This window comes from Capra hircus, chromosome 2 (genome assembly GCF_001704415.2).
Source record: "Capra hircus breed San Clemente chromosome 2, ASM170441v1, whole genome shotgun sequence".
Classification (NCBI taxonomy): Eukaryota; Metazoa; Chordata; class Mammalia; order Artiodactyla; family Bovidae; genus Capra; species Capra hircus.
In genome coordinates, this window is record NC_030809.1 from 116,730,258 (window position 1) to 116,749,928 (window position 19,671).

Here is a 19,671-nt window from a genome sequence, read left to right on the forward strand (position 1 = left end):
TAAGCCTAATTAGTTTAACTTACGGAGGTCACAGGGCTTTCCTGGTAGCTCATCTGGTAAAGAACCCACCTGCAGTGCCCCTGGTTTGATTCCTGGGTTGGGAAGTTGCCCTGGAGAAGGGATAGGCTCCCTACTCCAGTATTCTTGGGCTTCCCTGGAGACTCAGACGGTAAAGAATGTGCCTGCAATGTAGGAGACCTGGCTTTGGTCACTGCATTGGAAAGAGCCCCTGGAGGAGGGCATGGCAGCCCACTCCAGAATTCTTGCCTGGGGAATCCCCATGGACAGAGGAGCCTGGCTGGCTACAGTCCATGGGGTCACAAAGAGTGGGAACAACTGGGCCACTGTGCACAGCACAGCACAGGGTCACAAAGAGTCCCAGAGGACCCCCTCCCCGGGAAATCCTAAAGTTAGTTATAAATCAAAACACTTTATTGCCGCGGCCAGCACAAGCAAGGAGTCGCACCTGCACAGGGAGAGAACGGAGCGTCCCCGCTAAGAAAAATAAGAGAGAGACAAAAGATGGGGTTGAGAGGATCAGACCAAAATGGCTGATGCCTTCCTTTATTGTGCTGCAGTATATATAGGATAAAGTACGTGACTTCTGACATTCACAAGATTGTATATTAATCTCCAGATACAATCACAAGACCCTTACCATTGTGTGCAGATCACAAATAGATAATCTATCTTCTATCAATAAGCTAATCTATTTTCTATGAAATGTTGCAAGACCGAGACGTCCCGGAGCCTTAAGGGTAGTAAATTCTTCAGGGGGGCGGGACAGGGAGCTTAGGGACGTGCCTAAGGCTCTGCATAACACCGAGCAGCTCCCAAGACTTAACCCTTCACGGGCAGTCCCCCGCACTTTATTTAGAATTTGACTTGGGGAAGTTTGTAAACAAATATAAAAAGATTTTAAAACAATCGGTCATAAAAGGATCATAGGTCACTATGATGAAATAAGAGCCATTTTACTATAGCGACAAAGACTTTGAAGGCAAATACAAGAGGGTACATAGTTCTGAGCAAAACTTTGCTTTTTTAATAGCAAAGAAGACTAGGTTTACTCAAGTAATCAAAGACCTGATAAAAACAACACAGGAAATTATTTTGATAAAACATAGAATCTTTGTTTTCTAGGCAGACCACTTAAAAGGTAAAGAAACACTTTTGTTTACAATGTCTTACTAAGAGCAGACTAACAATCCCAAACAACTTGTCCTTTCAACAGTGAGAAAACCAAATTTTAATATTGTACCAGCTTACCTTTGATCTTAAAACTCATTGACTTAAATAAATTCATTTTGATCTTAGCCAGCCTGACCACATGTAAAATTCTTTTCCCAAGATTCTTTTTCCACAAACCTACAATTTGTCCTGTGTTTTTTTTCTCTTTCCCATTATGAAATAACTAGTCTCTAATCAGGACAAAGTTCCTTTCTTTTCCCTCAACATAAATGCACCTCCATTCCTTAAACCTTCTTTTATAGAAAACATGTTTCCTACTTTCCTTGCATATGAAGATGTTTCCCTTATTATCTCTAGTAGCTTTTATTGTTATCATTCAACTGCTAAGTCATGTCTGACTCTTTGCAACCCTATGGACTGCAGCACTCCAGGTTCCTCTGTCCTACACTGTCTCTCAGAGTTGGCTCAAACTTATGTCCATTGAGTTGGTGATGCTATCTAACTATCTCATCCTCTGCCACTTTCTTCTCCTTTTGCTTTCAGTCTTTCCTAGCATCAAGGTCTTTTCCACTGAGTCGGCTCTTTTTGTCAGGTGGCCAAAGCATTGGAGCTTCAACTTTAGCATCAGTCCTTTCAGTGAATATTCAGGGTTGATTTCCTTTAGGATTGACTGGTTTGATCTCCTTGCTGTCTGAGGGACTCCAAAAAGTCTTCTCCAGCACCACAGTTTGAAAGCATCAATTCTTTGGGTCTCAACTTTCTTTATTGTCCAACTCCCATGTCTGTACATAACTACTGGAAAAACCATAGCTTTGACTATATGGACATTTGTTGGCAAAGTGATGTGGCTGTTTTTTAATATGCTGTCTAGGTTTGTCATAGCTTTTCTTCCAAGGAGCAAGTGTCTTATCTACAGTGATTTTGGAGCTCAAGAAAATAAAATCTGCCACTAGTAGCTTTAATTGTATATATAGGCTTCCCAGGTGGTGCTAGTGGTAAAGAACCCGCCTGCCAATGCAGGAGACATAAGAGATGCAGGTTCAATCTCTGGGTCGGGAAGATCCCCTGGAAGAGGGCACGGCAAACCATTCCAGTACTCTTGCCTGTAGAATCCCACGGACAGAGGAGTCTGGCAGGCTGCAGTCCTTAGGGTTGTGCTGAAGCGATTTAGCACACACACACACACACACACACAAACTGTGAACTGTTATATTAGCATTCTGTGCTTTGACAAATTTATGGATACTTTTTTATGATTTCTAGAAACATATGCTTTCTCACAGTAAATTTTTCATCGTGACATGAAACGTGTTTACTAATAAATCCAAGTATTTTTAGTTCCTCTGGGAAAGGAAGCAAAAGTAAAATGGCCTGTGTTTAGTAATTAATGTTTTAGTATTTTATATCATTTGGGAATGATCTAGGTACACAATGACTGTCCATCATTTAATTCAATTTAGCAAAACTTTAAGGTTTCAGTATACCAAAAAGGTTTGTGGAAACTAGTTTAAAAGTTCACCTAAAAACTTTTATCCTGTTTATATCTATTAAATTCACTTATTTTCAGTAATTATGTTTAGACTACCCACAAAAATTTCATGAGACATTAGACAAAGTCAGCTATTATCCCAAGTTATTTTTCTCGCTGACAGATTGTGTAAGAAAGACTACATGAAATTATTTGACCACGAAATCCGAGTATAGGATTGGCCAAAAAGTTCCAACTTTAATGGAATAAAGTATGTCTGCATTATTTTAATGCTAAAGACATATCTATTTTAATTAACCCAACAAACTTAAACTAGTTTTTATTTACCAAAGATTATCTCAGATCATGTGAACTTGAAAAGCATTTGGGTTAGTTTCCATTATATTTTTGAGCATTTAGGATTTCTTAATTCATATAAGTGCTTAATTCTCTTCAAGCCAAGTAGAGTGCTTTTCCAAATTAATTTTGGTTCTACCATCCAAAGGTAGAAAATACTACACATTTATTACACACACACACAAACATATAAACAGATGAAAACAGAGATCTTATAGCTTCTGTTTTAAAATTACTGCCGTGAAACACTAGAAGACAGAACTTACTAGTTACAAAAGCAGTTGGATCAATGGTTTCCAGTAGATGAAATAAGCTAAGCTTATCTGTTCAGATGGCGAGAGCTGTTTACTAACATTTGTGGAGAAGACATGTAAGAGATTTTTCGTTTGTCTAAGTTCAAAATGACCACCTCTTCCACTTTTTTTTTTGTTGTCTGTTTGTTTTAATGAGAATTACTTCCCTGAAGTTGATATCTTAAAGAAATGCTCTAACTAAGAGTTCCTGGAGCATTTCTGGTTTTGCCAAGATTCATAAGAAAATGACAGTTGTTTTTAACTCCTAAAGGAATTGGGTTTCAACTTAAATGACATCATAGGTTGCCCCACCCATTTTTAGAAGGTTTCTCTTTTACTTTGTGTACACAGTTTTATTTTAGCTTAGTGGAGGAGGCCTAGAAAAATTCCTATCAGGGTCTGAATGTCAGCTTTCAGCCTGGCCACTTTCTGACCACAGAGCTACTTAAAAATCCTTCTAAATGTCCTGTCCGTTTTCAGCCAGGACAAACAGTAAATATTTCTGGAAGTGCTGAACAACTCCTTTGTTATCTCCAAAGAAAATGCAAAAGACATTTTATTTTTCTCTTAATTGGGCACTGTAGACAGATCTGGGAGAGCTGACTCTGGTTAGAATTCTCACCCTTAGCTCGATTGTATCAGTCTTTTCAGGACCACATCTGCAGGCTCTGAGAGGGGTTTAAAGTAGAGAGTGTAGCTTCAGTATCTAAAAGAATTTGGCAAGGTTTTCCATTAATTTTAGTTTTCCTTGGCTGCTTAAGGGAATAACGTAATAGTTTACCAGAAAAGCCCTCGGAGTCTCATCAACTCTGGGAGGAACTCATACAGGGACCCTCCTTTGAGGGTCGATATAAGGACATTCATATCTACAAATCAGCTGAATATTATGCAGAGGCTTGTTTGAGGGCATTTTCTTTTCCAGAGTCCCAGTTGCTTACCACTGAGACATCTAGCCATGAGTTAGCATTTTAATGATGGACTCCAAAAAGACTGTGATGTAGGGGCCCAGGCATTATTTCAGGTGACTGACATTATTTCAGGTGACTGACCTTGGAGCCCTTATGACTTTAAAACCAACAGCTTGGTGGATTTTTGTTTACAATCTTGTTCCAAAGTCCTTTTAAAGTGTTCAGCTACAGTGGTCAAACAGGTAGCCTCCCATCCCATTTTTTTGTTTGTTTGTTTTGGTCTTTTTATTAATCCACTAACTTCAGGACATAAACTATTTACAAATAGTGTAGCTAGAGCAGGTTGGGTGACTTCATCTCTTGAATGAAACCCAGAAACCTGTAGGAGGAGAGCTTCCAGATGAGCTCTAAAGTCAGCCACAGACTCATCTTTTTTTTTGGTTGCATGTTTGAATAATAGAGCAGGGAAGACTCTAGGATTGGCTCTCAAAAGATCAGTTTCTACTTTGAGAGCATTTTCTGCTCCACTGGAGACCACGTTGAAGATCGAGGATCTCAAGTTATCATCCTCAGGGGTTTGCATTTTGCTTCCTTCATTTTTGTGCTTCATCAGATTCTACCACCATATGCACAAGCTGATAAAGATCTGTTAGACCAGGGTCATAGGCTCTATAGGACTCTAAATTCTTCAAGACTTTTGAAGTGGTTTCTTTTTATATCCTCTCTGGGTTTAGGAAATTCTTTAAGTATCACCCTTGATTCAGTCTTTGACTAAGATGTGAAAGATACATGAGAAGGATTGCCTACAACCCTGGGCAGTTTTATTTTAAATTGCTTAATAACCTCTTCAGAATGGAAAGGCGGGGGGTGGGGTTGGGGTGGCTCAAGAGGGAGGGGATATATGACTCACACTGTTGTACAGCATTAACCAACACAACACTGTAAAACAATTATCCTCGAAAAAAAAAAAAGAGTGGAAAGGCAGTTCAGGATAGAGAATTAGTGGAATGCGAATATTCAGGTAAATGAAGGTAGAAAGGAGCAGTAGGAGCCATGTTACTCATACTATCTTTAATTTAGGACCTCTTGTGTCTTTTATTTTTTATTGGCCTTTCCTATGAATCTTTCAATGAAGCTACTTTGGAATCATGAAGGCTTTTGGAGGCCCCTGCATACCAGTTAAAATAAGTATCTCATTTTGTTTAATTTGGGAATCCTAGCTTTCAAGTGTATTCTTAAATGAATGATCTTATCTAACTGGAACATCCCCCATTATGGCCACTGGAATCCTAGCTTGTTTTTGGTAAGATTTTGCCATTTTTGTAAATATCTACAGCTTCCAGGTCCATAGTTCTTAGCCATGAGATAAGCAGGTGTGCTGAAAGGCGGTGTGCTTAATGCTTTAGAATTTGAGTTAGTAATTAACTTTTAATTTTATTATTTTAAAAAAACAATTATTACTTTAAATTATTTATTTACATATTTATTGAGCTAGATTTTGGAGTCAAAATAATACTAAAAAGGGATGTGCCGCTTAGGAGAAAATTGTATGGTGTTTTACAGTGTACTTCATTGCATGACAACGTTCTTGAGGTTGGCTGGTGACCTAGTGTCTGCCTACCCAGGCTGTGGTGAACTTATTCTAAAATAGCAGACTTAGAGTTTGGTGAGAAGGGCTCTAACAGCTTTTAAGTGTTCAATCCATGCTCACCAATTATTGTGGCTTTTCTGCTTTCAAGATCTTTATCAGCAATAGCCTTTCATATAAAACAAAACAAATGTGTGCCCCTTAATATACCAAGCAGTAACCAAAGAAATGTTACCGCAGATGGGCCAGCAGAAGGCCCTGTGCACACAGCCAGCCATTCTTAACGTGGAGCTGGGGTTGGGAAGAGAATTGAAACAAAAGACCTCAAAGAATGGGCATTGCAAAGTGATTTCAAAGAAATGGGAAACTGCAAATTAAACTGCCAACATTTCCCAGCGTGGAATGTGGTCACAGAACCAAGGGTTAAGACTCCCACACAAATGAGTTGAAAACTGAACCAAGGCCGAGGGGTTAGTTCTGGGTGGAACTGTCTGCTAGCTTAAACTGACCTGCCCTGGACTGGAAAGTCTATTAAATCAGGAGCTTTATCCAAAGAAAGTGACAGCAACCAAGAGGAACTTACCGATGACCTTCAGAAATGACGAAGAAGATAGAAAACTCAGTGGGTTTTTGGAGTACCATGCCTCTGTCCCCTGTTGTTCCTGAAGCCACTGGAAATTCACTTCAGATCCCACTGCTGCCACCAAATCTGTTAGAAGACAAAATGCAACTGAGTAAGTTTTATAGGTCTTACTGACTTTGTTCGATGGTCCATGAATTGGTAGCATCCTATGTAGCATATATAAAGGTGCTATACACAATGAAGGGCTTTTATAAGCAGAAGTGGGCACAACAAGGAAAGATCAGATTACCTTATCTTTCTCTTAGAGGATGGAACGGGTCTCTAAGGCAGATTACCTCACTAGTGCTGACCAGGAAATTCCAGACTGAACAGTTTAGACTATATTCCTGGGGGAGGTTGAGACTGCAATTAGGTTATATATTAAGTCTTGATCTGTGACATGGCTTAACACAAGTGATTCCATTTGGGGTCTTTCTTTTTTTTTCATACTAACAGTGCGTGTTTTGCTCTGCCCTGCATGGCACCCCACTCCAGTACTCTTGCCTGGAAAATCCCATGGATGGAGGAGTCTGGTAGGCTACAGTCCATGGGGTCGCTAAGAGTCGGACACGACTGAGCGACTTCACTTTCACTTTTCACTCTCATGCATTGGAGAAGGAAATGGCAACCCACTCCAGTGTTCTTGCCTGGAGAATCCCAGGGATGGGGGAGCCTGGTGGGCTGCCGTCTATGGGGTCGCACAGAGTTGGACATGACTGGGGAGACTTAGCAGCAGCAGCAGCCCTTCTAAGAAGTTGCTGCCTTAGCTCCTGAGTTTTCATAGCTCTTTACATAGACCTCTCTTATGACACTGAACATTTCCTTTGTGTATTAAAGTTACTGGTATCAGTAACAACAAACATCCTTTATTATAAACTTAATGCATTGTTTTATATTGCTAATTCCATTGTATATTCCTAATTTATTTTATCCCCATTTTGCGGGTTAGGAAACTGAAACATGAAGAGGTTAAATAATTTATGCAAGAATATGTACATGGTGGAGTCAGGGTTCAAATGAATAAAGCTAAGAGCCCATACTTCTAACCATACTACACAAGACAGTATTGTGGTTACTAGACTGGGAGCTTCTGGGTGGCAAAATCTTTCTATGCTCCATCTTTGCACCTCCCAAAGTACCTAATGACATTCATTGCCCTTTAAAGATGCTCAGTAAAAAGAAGCACACATTTGGTCAAATATCACCTTCCTCTCATCAGAAGGTGGATGAATTAGTGACTGGTACATGGTGTTTAATGCAAATACTGAAATCTCATTCCCCACTGCTCCTCTTCCCAGTTTCTCCTTCTCCTTTTCTTCCCCCAGACTGTCGAGAAGGCAATATTGTCGGGAAGGGCAGAGGGGCTTCTTTCCACTCTAAGGAGAGTTTAGAAAGTCCCCACTTTCCTGGGGACTGGACACTCCTGAGTAACATGGAGGCAGCAGCCCTTTATAGCTGGCAAATGCTCTACAGTTTGCAACCTCAGATCATTCCAGAGAATGAATCTTTTGAAATAAACACAGAGGAATGGGATCTTTTATTATCTCCAGATGGGACTGTGCAGCCTTGGAAGCTGTAGAAATAGTTTTGTTATGCCTGGATCATGCTTCTCTTATCTTCCAAAAGGAAATAAAGTTCCTTTCACTGAGGAGTCGTAAATTGTGTTATTTAAAAAGTCAGCTTGGATTAAATTCTGAGGATTGACCCCCTCACTCCCACACCCAATCCACATTTTTCTGGTTTACATTTTATTTAAATTAACATCCCTCTCCTCCATTTAAAATAAGACATTAGGTTGAGTTGAAAATACACACACACAGGTAAAATTGTTATTTTTGAGTTGTTATCACAGATTTAGATGTTATTTTGTAAAACAAGAATGAAATCTGAAAGTGGAATGTCCTTTAGCGTATACTAGGAAGGGAATAGGTTAAAGCATATCTGTAGTATTTTTATTTCTCATTCTGTTAGTGGTAGCCAGCAGGGCAGCTTCCACATAGAAGATGCCCAATAAGCATTTATCCAATGAATTGCATACTTAGAATTTGGGGTTACAAAATAGAAAATGTAATTTCAAAATTGATGATGCCACCTATTGGCAAAGATAAAATGTAAAACAACACTCTCATAATAAGTTACATCCTGTCTCCCAGTCATTTGTTATTTATCCCCACAGAGATTATAAGAATAATTGAGGAGCTGGAAGGAATAGCTTGCTTGGTCCATGCAGACATGAAGCCCACTTTAGCTGCTCTCCGTTGTTCAGTTGCTCAGTTGTGTCCGACTCTTTGCAACCCCATGGACTGCAGCATGCCAGGCTTCCCTGTCCTTTTCCATCTCCTGGAGCTTGCTCTCTACTGGAGTTGCACTCTACTAGGTGCCTATTAAGTGCACAATAATTTGGAAGATGTTAGCGAAGTGAAGACATAGCCCTATCTTCAAGGAGCATCTTATCTAGTTGGATAGAGAAGATCTATCTCTAGGGAGTAGTCAACAAATACAACACCAAACAATAAATAGCCTGACATTAAAATGCATGATGGGGAAACAGTGGAAACTGTGTCAGACTTTATTTTGGGGGGCTCCAAAATCACTGCAGATGGTGACTGCAGCCATGAAATTAAAAGACGCTTACTCCTTGGGAGAAAAGTTATGACCAACCTAGATAGCATATTAAAAAGCAGAGATATTACTTTGCCAACAAAGGCCCATCTAGTCAAAGCTATGGTTTTTCCAGTGGTTATGTATGGATGTGAGAGTTGGACTATAAAGAAAGTATTGATGCTTTTGAACTGTGCTGTTAGAGAAGGCTCTTGAGAGTTCCTTGGACAGCAAGGAGATCAAACCAGTCCATTCTAAAGGAAATCAGTCCTGAATATTCATTGGAAGGACTGGTGCTGAAGGTAAAACTCCAATAGTTTGGCCACCTGATGCGAAGAACTGACTCATTTGAAAAGACCCTGATGTTGGGAAAGATTAAAGGTGGGAGGAGAAGGGGACGACAGAGGATGAGATGGCTAGATGGCATCACCAACTCAGTGGACATGAGTTTGAGTAAACTTCGGGAGTTGGTGATGGACAGGGAGGCCTGGCGTGCTGCAATCCATGGGGTCACAAAGAGTTGGACACGACTGAGCGACTGAACTGAGAACTCATGATGTTCATTCCATGTATGTGGTTATATTTTACCTATTACATACTGGCTGTGGCACCAGTAGTAAAGAACCCGCCTTCCAATGCAGGAGATGTTAGAGACATGGGTTCGATCCCTGGGTCAGGAAGATCCTGGGGAGGACATGGCAACCCACTCCAGTATTCTTGCCTGGAGAATACCATGGACAGAGGAGTCTGGAGGGCTACAATCCATAAGTTTGCAAAGAGTTGGACATATCTGAAGCGACTTAGCACAGCATAGCACAAACATATTTTGGGTACTCACAGGTCAGGAATAAGTCTATTTTGCTTACTACTTACCTCAGAACTAGCACATCAATTAGAAGGCAATTGATAAACACTATTGAATAATTGAATAATTTAGTACTCATGTATCTTAGAGAATATTTTAAATCCTGACCGGCAAAACAGATCAGAAAACACATGTGAACACAGGAAGTCATATGGAGGAAGTGGGGTTTGAGTTCTGGAAACTCCCTCAAGGGATTTATAACCTAATACAGATGAAGCCATCAGGGCAGGGAGATCTCTTGTAATCTTGGATTTGCGTTTAAACTAGAGATTTTTGTGGTTTGCTGTACCAACCCACACTTTTTCCTCAGTCAATGACTGAGTTTTTGCTCAATCCTGGTGAAGTCCAAAAGCAAAAAAAAAAAAAAAAAAAAAAAGAAGAAGGCAGACAGTGGGTAGTTGCAAAACTGCAAACATACATTTTACCCCTGAAGTCTGTGGGCAGGTAATCTGGAAAGGTTTTTCCTTTCTCCCTTTCCCTACCCAGCTGTGTGCTTCAAAGTATTCCTATAGCACGTGGCAATATGTATAGAGAATCTTAAAATGGCCGTATCTTTTGATCTAGTATTTCTTCTAAGAAAGTATGCTAAGGAAATAGTCAGGAATGTGAGCAGTGCTTCCTGGTACAAAGGGAAATCATTCTATACTCAACATGGAAGCAGTCAAGTTTTGCTACAGATTTAAGATAATTCTCATACAATATTAAAAAGTATGGCACAAAATGTGTGCATGTAGGTTATCCCTGACTAGAAAAATTACAAGTTGTTTTGATTTTACTCTAGTGTAAGAAAGTCTCTGAAATTTAGTGGATGAAATTTAGCTCATCAATTCTGGTTATTTCTGCTTTCATTGTCTTTGACTAGACTATTTTCCAATTCAGTAGAGAAAGAGGGTTAACATGTAACATGAAAATGTTTCCTATCCATAGCTATATAAATGATTCCTATTAATACTATGTAAATAAATTTTGCTGGTAGATACTATGTGTGTGTTCAGTCGCTCAGCTGTGTTGACTCTTTGTGACCCCCATGGGGTGTAGCCGCCAGGCTTCTTTGCCCACGGTATTTTCCAAGCAAGAATATTGGCGTGTGTCACCATTTTCTACTTCAGGGGATCTTCCCGACTCATGGACCAAACCCGTGTCTCATGTGTCTCCTGCATTGGCAAGCAGATTCCTTACCACTAGCACCACCTGGGAAGCCCATATAAACTTGTGTCCATCGGCAGACGAATGGATAAGAAAGCTGTGATACATATACACAATGGAATATTATTCAGCCATTAAAAAGAATGCATTTCAATCAGTTCTAATGAGGTGGATGAAACTGGAGCCTGTTATACACAGTAAAGTAAGTCAGAAAGAAAAACCCCAATACAGTATATTAATGTATATATATGGAATTTAGAAAGATGGTAACAATGACCCTATATGCAAGACAGCAAAAGAGATACAGATGTAAAGAACAGACTCTTGGATTCTGTGGGAGAAGGCAAGTGTGGGATGATTTGAGGGTATAACATTGAAACATGTATATTATCATATGTGAAACAGATCGCCAGTCCAGGTTTGATGCATGAGACAGGGTGCTCAGAGCTGGTGCACTGGGATGGGGAGGGAGGTGGGAGGGGAGGTTCAGGATGGGGAACACATGTACACCCATGGCTGATTCATGTCAATGTACGGCAAAGCCACTACAATGTTGTAAAGTAATTAGCCTCCAATTAAAATAAATAATCTAAAAATCTCTGTAAAACAAATTCATTTGAACTGTCTATAATATCTTACTGTTTCTTCACTAATTAATGAGTTAAATAAAATCTTTAATGTGTGTTAATTTGATATTTACATAAGTCACAATTTAATCTTTTTTGAAAGCTATCCCCTAACACTATATATTTCCTGTAGTCTAGATATTTTTGAAATTAACATGTGTTGCCAAATTTTTAGTAAACTTTAAATTTAAGTACATTATGCATGCATACAAAATTTAAACATGTATGTTTTAATCAACTATGCATACATACATAAATTTATAGCTCAACTAATTCTCACAAAATCAATACACCTATGTAACCAGTCTTCAGATCAAGGGATGGAATACTATTATTACCCCAGAAGTTGCTCTTATAAGCCTCCCTCCTAGTCACTAATACTGCCCCACCAAAACAGACCTGACTTATAACATCAGAGATTCATTCTGTCTGTTTAACTTTTGGCTACACCATGTGGCTTGTAGGATCTTATTTCCCTGACCAGGGATTGAACCTGGGACCCCAGAAGTGAGAGCGCTGAGTCCTAACCACTGGACTGCCAGGGAATTCCCTATTTAACTTTATGTAGATAAAAATCACATGGTGTGTACACATTTGTGCCTGGCTTCCTTTACACGTCACCATGCTCATAAGATTCATCCCTGTCGTTGCATAAAGTTTTGGTTCCTTCATTCTCACTTCTGTGTAGTTCCATTATGTGAATAGATTACAGTTTATCTATGGGCTTTCAGACTGTTTGGGGCTATTAGAAATAGTGTTGTCATGACTGTTTTTGTGCATATTTTTTGGTGAAAAAGTTTCTGCCAGTTATCACATGCATTAATCTAAGATCTGAAAAAATAAACCTAAACGACATGACAAATCAGTTTCCCTTTTTTCTCTACAAACCATTCCATCAAGATAAAATTCTTTCGATTACCAAACTCTTTTAACATGTAAATATATTCCAGAAGAGTTAATCCCCATTTATGCCTCCTTGTGAAATTTCTATAAACTGATACTGAGATCAGCAGCTCGTTGAGAAGTGTCCACTGGCATGGAGGGGGTGAGGAAATCTGGCAGGAGGGAAAGGGAGAGGGAGGTTTGGGTCTGATAGAAGGCAGTGGGCGCTGGACCAGGGAGAAGAAGCAGGAGCTGGGGGATGGAGTGACTTCTCCACCCACTCAAGGTCTTGGCTGCTTCCCTTTGAAGAGAACCACTACAATAATTGTTAACATGATTTATTTGTTTGAAATAGTTTACAGTTGGCAACACGCTTTTATATTTATTACCTCATTTGATCTTGCTCTCACAAGAAGGTTGGTACTTTCATTACTGTTCTTGTTGGCGGGTTACAGTCCATAGGGTTGTGAAGAGTTGGACACAACTGAAGCAACTTAGCACACTTGTTTTAATAACAGATACGTAAAGCTTAAAATTGGATCCCATGGTTAGACTGGAGAGGCCAGGCTCTATAATCTATGCACGTCTAGTTTATGCTGTCCAGGTCAATTTGGTACCCTCCATTCACTCCCTGTGTACTTCCCTGGTAGCTTAGTCAGTAAAGAATCTGCCTGCAATGCAGGAGATCCAGGTTCAATTCCTGGGTCGGGAAGATCCCCTGGAGAAGGAAATGGCAACCCACTTCAGTATTCTTGCCTGGAAAAGCCTATGGACAGAGGAGCCTAGTGGGCTACAGCCGATGGGATTACAAGAGTCGGACACGACTTGGTGATTAAACCACCACTCATTCAGTCCCCATCTTGGCAGTAGGGAAGGAAGGAGGAATTAAAAAGAAGAAAGAGCAGAAAATATGTCTTCGCCATCCGTGAAGCACATCAGCAGACCTGCTGGTCAGATGGCAGGGGAGGAGGCTGTGGTGCAGGCCTCGGGTGGATGGTCAGGTGGAATGGGATTCACCTGAAAACTCCTGACAGCTGCTCTCCTGTGTCCTTGGCTTCAGTGCCCTGAGAAAGGGATTAAGTCTGATCTGTGCCAGCCCTGTCAGTGGGCTCATCTAACTTGGCCAGCCTATTGTTGTTGACAGCCTCCAGGTGTGCATTTTCTTAGAGATGGATCTAAGGCACGAAAAATGCAATTCTCATTGCCAAGGTATTAATTTAACAAGTGAACAAGTTACAGAATGCTGAAGGGGAACATAAAGATGTCTCCAGGCTTCCCACTGGGCTCGTCAGGAACTGCTTCTCTGCCATTTCCCACACTCAACAGCCCAACAATTCTGCCGTAGATAGGGTGTGTTTTTGTCTTTTTTCTTTCTTAATACATGTTTGAAATCTTATTCTTATACCTTAGGACTCAGCACTGTACACCCAAAGAGTACCTATCATTGAATTTGCAGATTAAACAAAGAGTATGATTCCCATTTTAAATCTATAAAACTAAAGGATCCCAGGAGATTAACATAAAGGAGTCAACCATTGTTCTGCATGATACAGTAAGGTATTAACCCTGAACTGCTAACATGTAATTAGGTATCTATTCAAGCACCTATCCTCCATAGAGAACCCACGGTCTTGTGAAATCTCACTTCCCACACATGAGAACCATTAAATGCAACCTGGCCAGGCTACCAGTTTGGGGCTCATTTCCAGAAGGCTAGCCCTTCCGGGAGAGCAGGAAGCTCTCAGCTGCTGCTTATTCTCTGCCTTTTAAGTAACCAAAGGATTTGGTCACTCCACAGGCCTCTGAGATAAATGCTTGATTATCCTTTCAGGATTTCGAGGTTGTTCTCCAGGGACAGCCCAAACTTGATTGCTCAATGTTTGCAGCCAGAAACACAGATTAATCATCAGCATGTGAGTTCCTTTTTTACGCTATCTGAAGTTTCTTGGATGGCGTTTTAATTTATATAATAAAGTGGTAACCTAGTTAATGTTCCTTCTACAAATGGCATTTTCTAAGTGTATTTCAAATTCTGAATTTTTTTTTTTTACTGATGAATTTATATTTGAGTTTCTTAAAATTTCATGAAGCACTTTACAAAAGAAAAACAACCAAGCCGCTGGTTATGAATAGCATTTGACACAGACTGGGATTGTGTGATTTTGGCAGGGTGAACACTTATGACGCCATGGCATCTGATCCCTCAAAAGTGCTCCATTTGGGGCAGCAGGAGGAAATGAGATGGGTCTCAAGAGAGTCATGAAATCTGGTTGCCTTTGTAAAAGACAGCAGCTCCTGGGGGCCCACCAGCCAGGTGAAGGTAGAGTGAGGGCCACACATTCTGTTAGAATTTTTTTTAAAATACAGTTTTCTTATTACGAAAGGAACACTTCCTCTCATTTCAACTAGAAAATCTGACTAAAGAGAGAGGGGAAGAGAATAAAAAAACCTTAATACCACTAGTCACTGATTACTAATGTCTGCACTGTCTTTCCCTAGGTTGGGGAATTAACTTCTAAATCTAGGGAGAAATGAGAATTATCCTTGAAAATACCTTCGATTACTCAGTGCCAGAATAGAATATTGCTTCCTCAGTTGATCCCTTATGAAGCTGTTGTGTTAATAAGCCATATTATTTAAGTCTCAAAAAGCAAATAAAAACAAGAGGATCTGTTAACACTAGAATAATATTCACTGTGGCCAGATACTACAAATATGAAAAGTACATGGGACCAGAAATGTATCAAATTTACATCAAAATTATCCCTTTTGGATTAACCTCAGGTTAAGTTCAAGCTCAGTTAAAGGCAGGTCAGGAGGAAATCATCACATCACTTAAAACATCCTCTCTTGCTCACCACCACCCTCCAACGGCACGCCTCTCCTTCCCTTTCCCTCTTGCCTTTCTTCTTCCTCTTTTGCCTTCTTCCTTTACCAAATTTAGGTGAATCCTCTTCAAGCTAAACGCAAAATGGTGTGATGCTACTTATTAACACATTTGTACCTTTCCTGCAATAACTTTTATTTTTTTAATTAATTTTTTTAGGTAAGAAGTGCACAACACTTTGGAAGTGGGTTGATTTAGAAACACACTCTGCAGACAGAGTGTGGGGCATCTCAGCCCTTCTAAAAGTACAAAAATACATACCTACTAATTCAAAATTCAAGTAGTACAGAAAGTATAAGATAAGAAGTAAAAATCTTCTCTTTCCATTCTCTTGTCTCCTTCCTCAGCTTTCTTTCCACTTGAAAAGAGGTAGACGAGACCCGGAGCTGGGCTGAGGGTGAGAGCAGGGGGCGTTTCTTTTTGCACATTTACACACTGTCTTTTGTAGTGTGTCTGGTTTAAAATCATTTTAGTGGGATGTGGGGAGCAAGAGGAGATCAAATAAATGTGTTCGGTCTACCATTTGGAGTCAGAAGCCCTTTAAGGGCTTTTAAAACCACACTTACTTTCACACATGTATTCATTTTACAAAACTGAAATCTGTTGGTTGGTCACCTTTGTTTGTCCTTAATACACTTTAGAATCTTATCATATGAATAAATGTTTATCTATGACATTACTTTAAATATAAATAGTATACTTTATATGGAGGTATTTATTTAACTAAATTCATTGTTGGCTGCCTTAGGTTGCTTTTACTATTTCTGTATGGTGAACATAGCTTGGATGATCTGCTCAGTAACTCCATCTTTGCATACATGCTTAATTACTTCCTAAGGATAGACAGAATTCTAAAATTGAAATTGTTCACCAAAAGATATGTGCATTTTTGAGTGTATGGGACACTTGTTCTTACATTTTAACTGTGTAGTCTAGGAATTAACAATGAATTTAGCTTGTTTTCTAGGGTGGGACACTACTTCAAACTGCTTTCATGTCAAGATCTGCCTCACCTTCCTACCTGGGAGTTCCCAGCATCAGACTTATGGGGGTGGAAGCATAATCCCCTCCTTCTATAAACTGCAGTGAGTCACTATCAGCTTTCCTTTCTCCACCCTTACTGAGTCCCTACATATCCCTGCCTTTTTTTTTTAAGAGGTGGAATCCAGCCTAAGGGATACATTGGAGTGGAATTACAAAACAGCATCTGTCCTAGGTCGTTCTTTTTTTTTTTTTTTTTGTCCTAGGTCATTCTTGCTTCCAGATTAGCTCCCTTAAATAGAGCGATCTTAAGATAAGCTATTATTAATATCTTAAGAGGTAACTTTAAAAATCTTAACCAATGTAACAAAGTAAAAAATCTACACGTCTTTGAAACTATTATTGATAAAAATGGTTACTATTTTTTGAAAAGTAATGACATGTACTTGCGATGGACAGTTACTTTGTCAGTAAGATTAAGGTGGATACTCTGACATTTGGGTAGATTTCCTAGCTGATTTGTGTTCCTTTCCATTTGAACACTAGATGCTTTCATGGAACTTTTTGGAACATGAAGAAAACTCAGCCTCTGGTCATGCACACACAGATATACCTCACTACCTATCCACACTCCTCTTCCTGTTTGCTTGCTATTGCTATTATCATACCACCAAAGTCCAGCAGTGGTTTTAAAATGTGTAATGTGGTCATTACGACTGGTCAGGGCACTTTCTAGGTTAAAAAACGAAATATAAAAATGAATTTTCAAAATCTCTAGTGGCACATACTACTTTAAACAAAGCACTTTCACACATCTGATATGATCTTATAATTCTCCTATTAAACAGTTTTTAAGGCCCCATCTCACAAATAACAAAATTGAGATGGAATTTAAAAAATGGCTCAAGATAAAGCTTTGGGGTTATCACCCATGCCAGTCCTCTCTCATTCTTTGCAGGTGTTATGCCCAGGGATTTCATCCTACTGAAACTGCTCCTAATCTAAGGACTAAGCAATGAGATCACTGTCTGCATTAGGGATTTTATGCTTCTTCTTATGAAGCCCTGACATTCTGCTTTCTCTGTCAGAAATCTTGGACCATTTGATCAGGCTCCTGTACCATGACTTCGTGATGAGATGGAGAAAACGGTGCCAATTTACTTTTCTCTAGGGCTAAAATCATGGTCATAGAAATCTAGGAGGAGATGTACTAGTAAAACTAGCTTTCATGGTAGGTCATCTTACATTCAGCTAATTTGGGATTAATTTTCAGGAGATTCCAGATAAATAAAGGTAATTAGAAATCTGCAAAACACTGCTGTAAAGTCTTAAACGATCCTCATCAGAGAGATCTGTTTTCCAGACGCATTAATTTGCTCAAGTTGAGAACTGGCATCATAACAGAGACATCTACCTCAAAGAGAAAATAAACACCAGAAGTTCCACTTAAAATAGTCAGGTTTACAAGTTAAAGTACCCAAGAGATGCAAAGAATGCAACATGGTTAATAATCAAGGAGTGTAGCCAGATTAGTTTCCAAAATTGTTTTTAGGGGGACATGTACATATTTTCCCATAAAACCTTTCATTTAGTGATTAGGTATTATCAGGTTCATACACAAAACCTATCAAAACCATATTGAGTCTAAAACTGCATTTCAATTTCCCAAAGATTCCATCCTTATCCTAATCCCCATGGAAGCCTGAGTGAACACTGGGAAACTGCAATTTAAGACCCACTGAACCCTGAGAGACTGTGGGTGGAGGTGGGCCCTTCAGGGATCAGTAGTAGAGTCAATGTATGCTACTTCTGGGGGAGGAAAAAGCCATCAAACACAACAATGGCTGTTCATATATTTTGCTCCAGATACATTTTGTTGTTCCAAGGATCACCCTGTAATTTCTTGAGCAGGATCTTATGGGGAGAAGTCTGGTTGTAGGGAGCTTGTTTCCAAACTTCCTTTGTATAATACCTTACATCAGATCGAGACATCAGTTGTTCTACCTGAAGAAAAAAATGCCAGGGGTGGTTGTTCCTGTAAGTGGGGAGAGAAAGAGTGATGAACCCCACTTAGGAGAACTCACTTTTTCCTCAAGCCTTTTATTTATTTTTTTTAGTTTTACTGAGATATAGTGACATACATCTGCACAAGTTTAAGGTGTTTAGCATGATAGTTTGACTTACATATGTTGTGACATGATCACTGCAATAAGTTTAGTCAGCATGCATCATTGCATATAGATACAATCAAAGGAAAAAGAAAAAAAATTTTTTTTCCCTTGTGATGAGAACTCTTGGGATTTACTCTTATTAACGATTTTCCTATATATCATACAGCAATGTCAACTGTAACCATCATGTTGTACATTATTTATTTATCTTATAACTGAAAGTTAGTTCTTTTTGACTACTTTCCTTAAATTTCTCCTCCCTTAGCCCAACCCCCTCTGAAAACCACATGTCTGATTTCTTTTGCTATGAGTTTTTTTTTTTTTAAGATTCTATATACAAGTGAGATCATACAGTTGTGTCTCTCTCTTTCACATATATCACTCAGCACAGTGCCTTCAAGGTCCATCCATGTTACTGAAAATGGCAGGGTTTCTTCTTTTTTATGGCTGAATATACATAGTGGAGTATTATATATCTCAAATTTCTTTATGCATTCATCCACTGATGGACCCTGACATTGTTTCCAAGCCCTCAAGCCTTTTAGAACAATGTCTCATACTTACCTGCACTTTCTTAGACTGAGTAACAAAACTACAAATCTTTCAAAGTATTCTAACATTCACATTTACTCACCAAGTCTAACCTTGGATTTCTTTTCACTTGTTTGAAAGCAGATCAATTCTTGCTGTAAGTTTTGAAAAAGAACATAGTGCTCTTGCAACAGTGATGACCTTCCAAGAGGCAAGATAAGGAGAAGAAGCAAAGCAACTGCCCAAGATGGACTGTGGCCATTAGGGAGGTGTGGAATCTGGAAAATCACTATCACAGAAAGTCATACTGAAAAAGGTTCAGGAAAATCCAGTTTGGCGCTCCATGTGTTACAGTGTAAAAACTTGCCTAGGTTAACAGGATTAGATATGGTCTCTTGGCACTCAGCTTCATTTTCACCAACTTCTATAGATATCCCATCCCCCCTGCACAGTATTTTAGGAATTGGAAGGCTCAAAACTATATTTCCTCCTTTTCATCATGAACAAAAATCAGTATCAGATGAATTATCAATTGCGATGTCAACAGTAAAGCA

At 39.4% G+C, this 19,671-nt stretch overlaps 1 non-coding gene across 1 annotated transcript; it reads right to left on the reverse strand.

The window, feature by feature from the left end:
* Window positions 12,138–12,210, reverse strand: TRNAE-CUC. Its single transcript has one exon. It is a non-coding gene; the product is annotated as a tRNA-Glu (tRNA).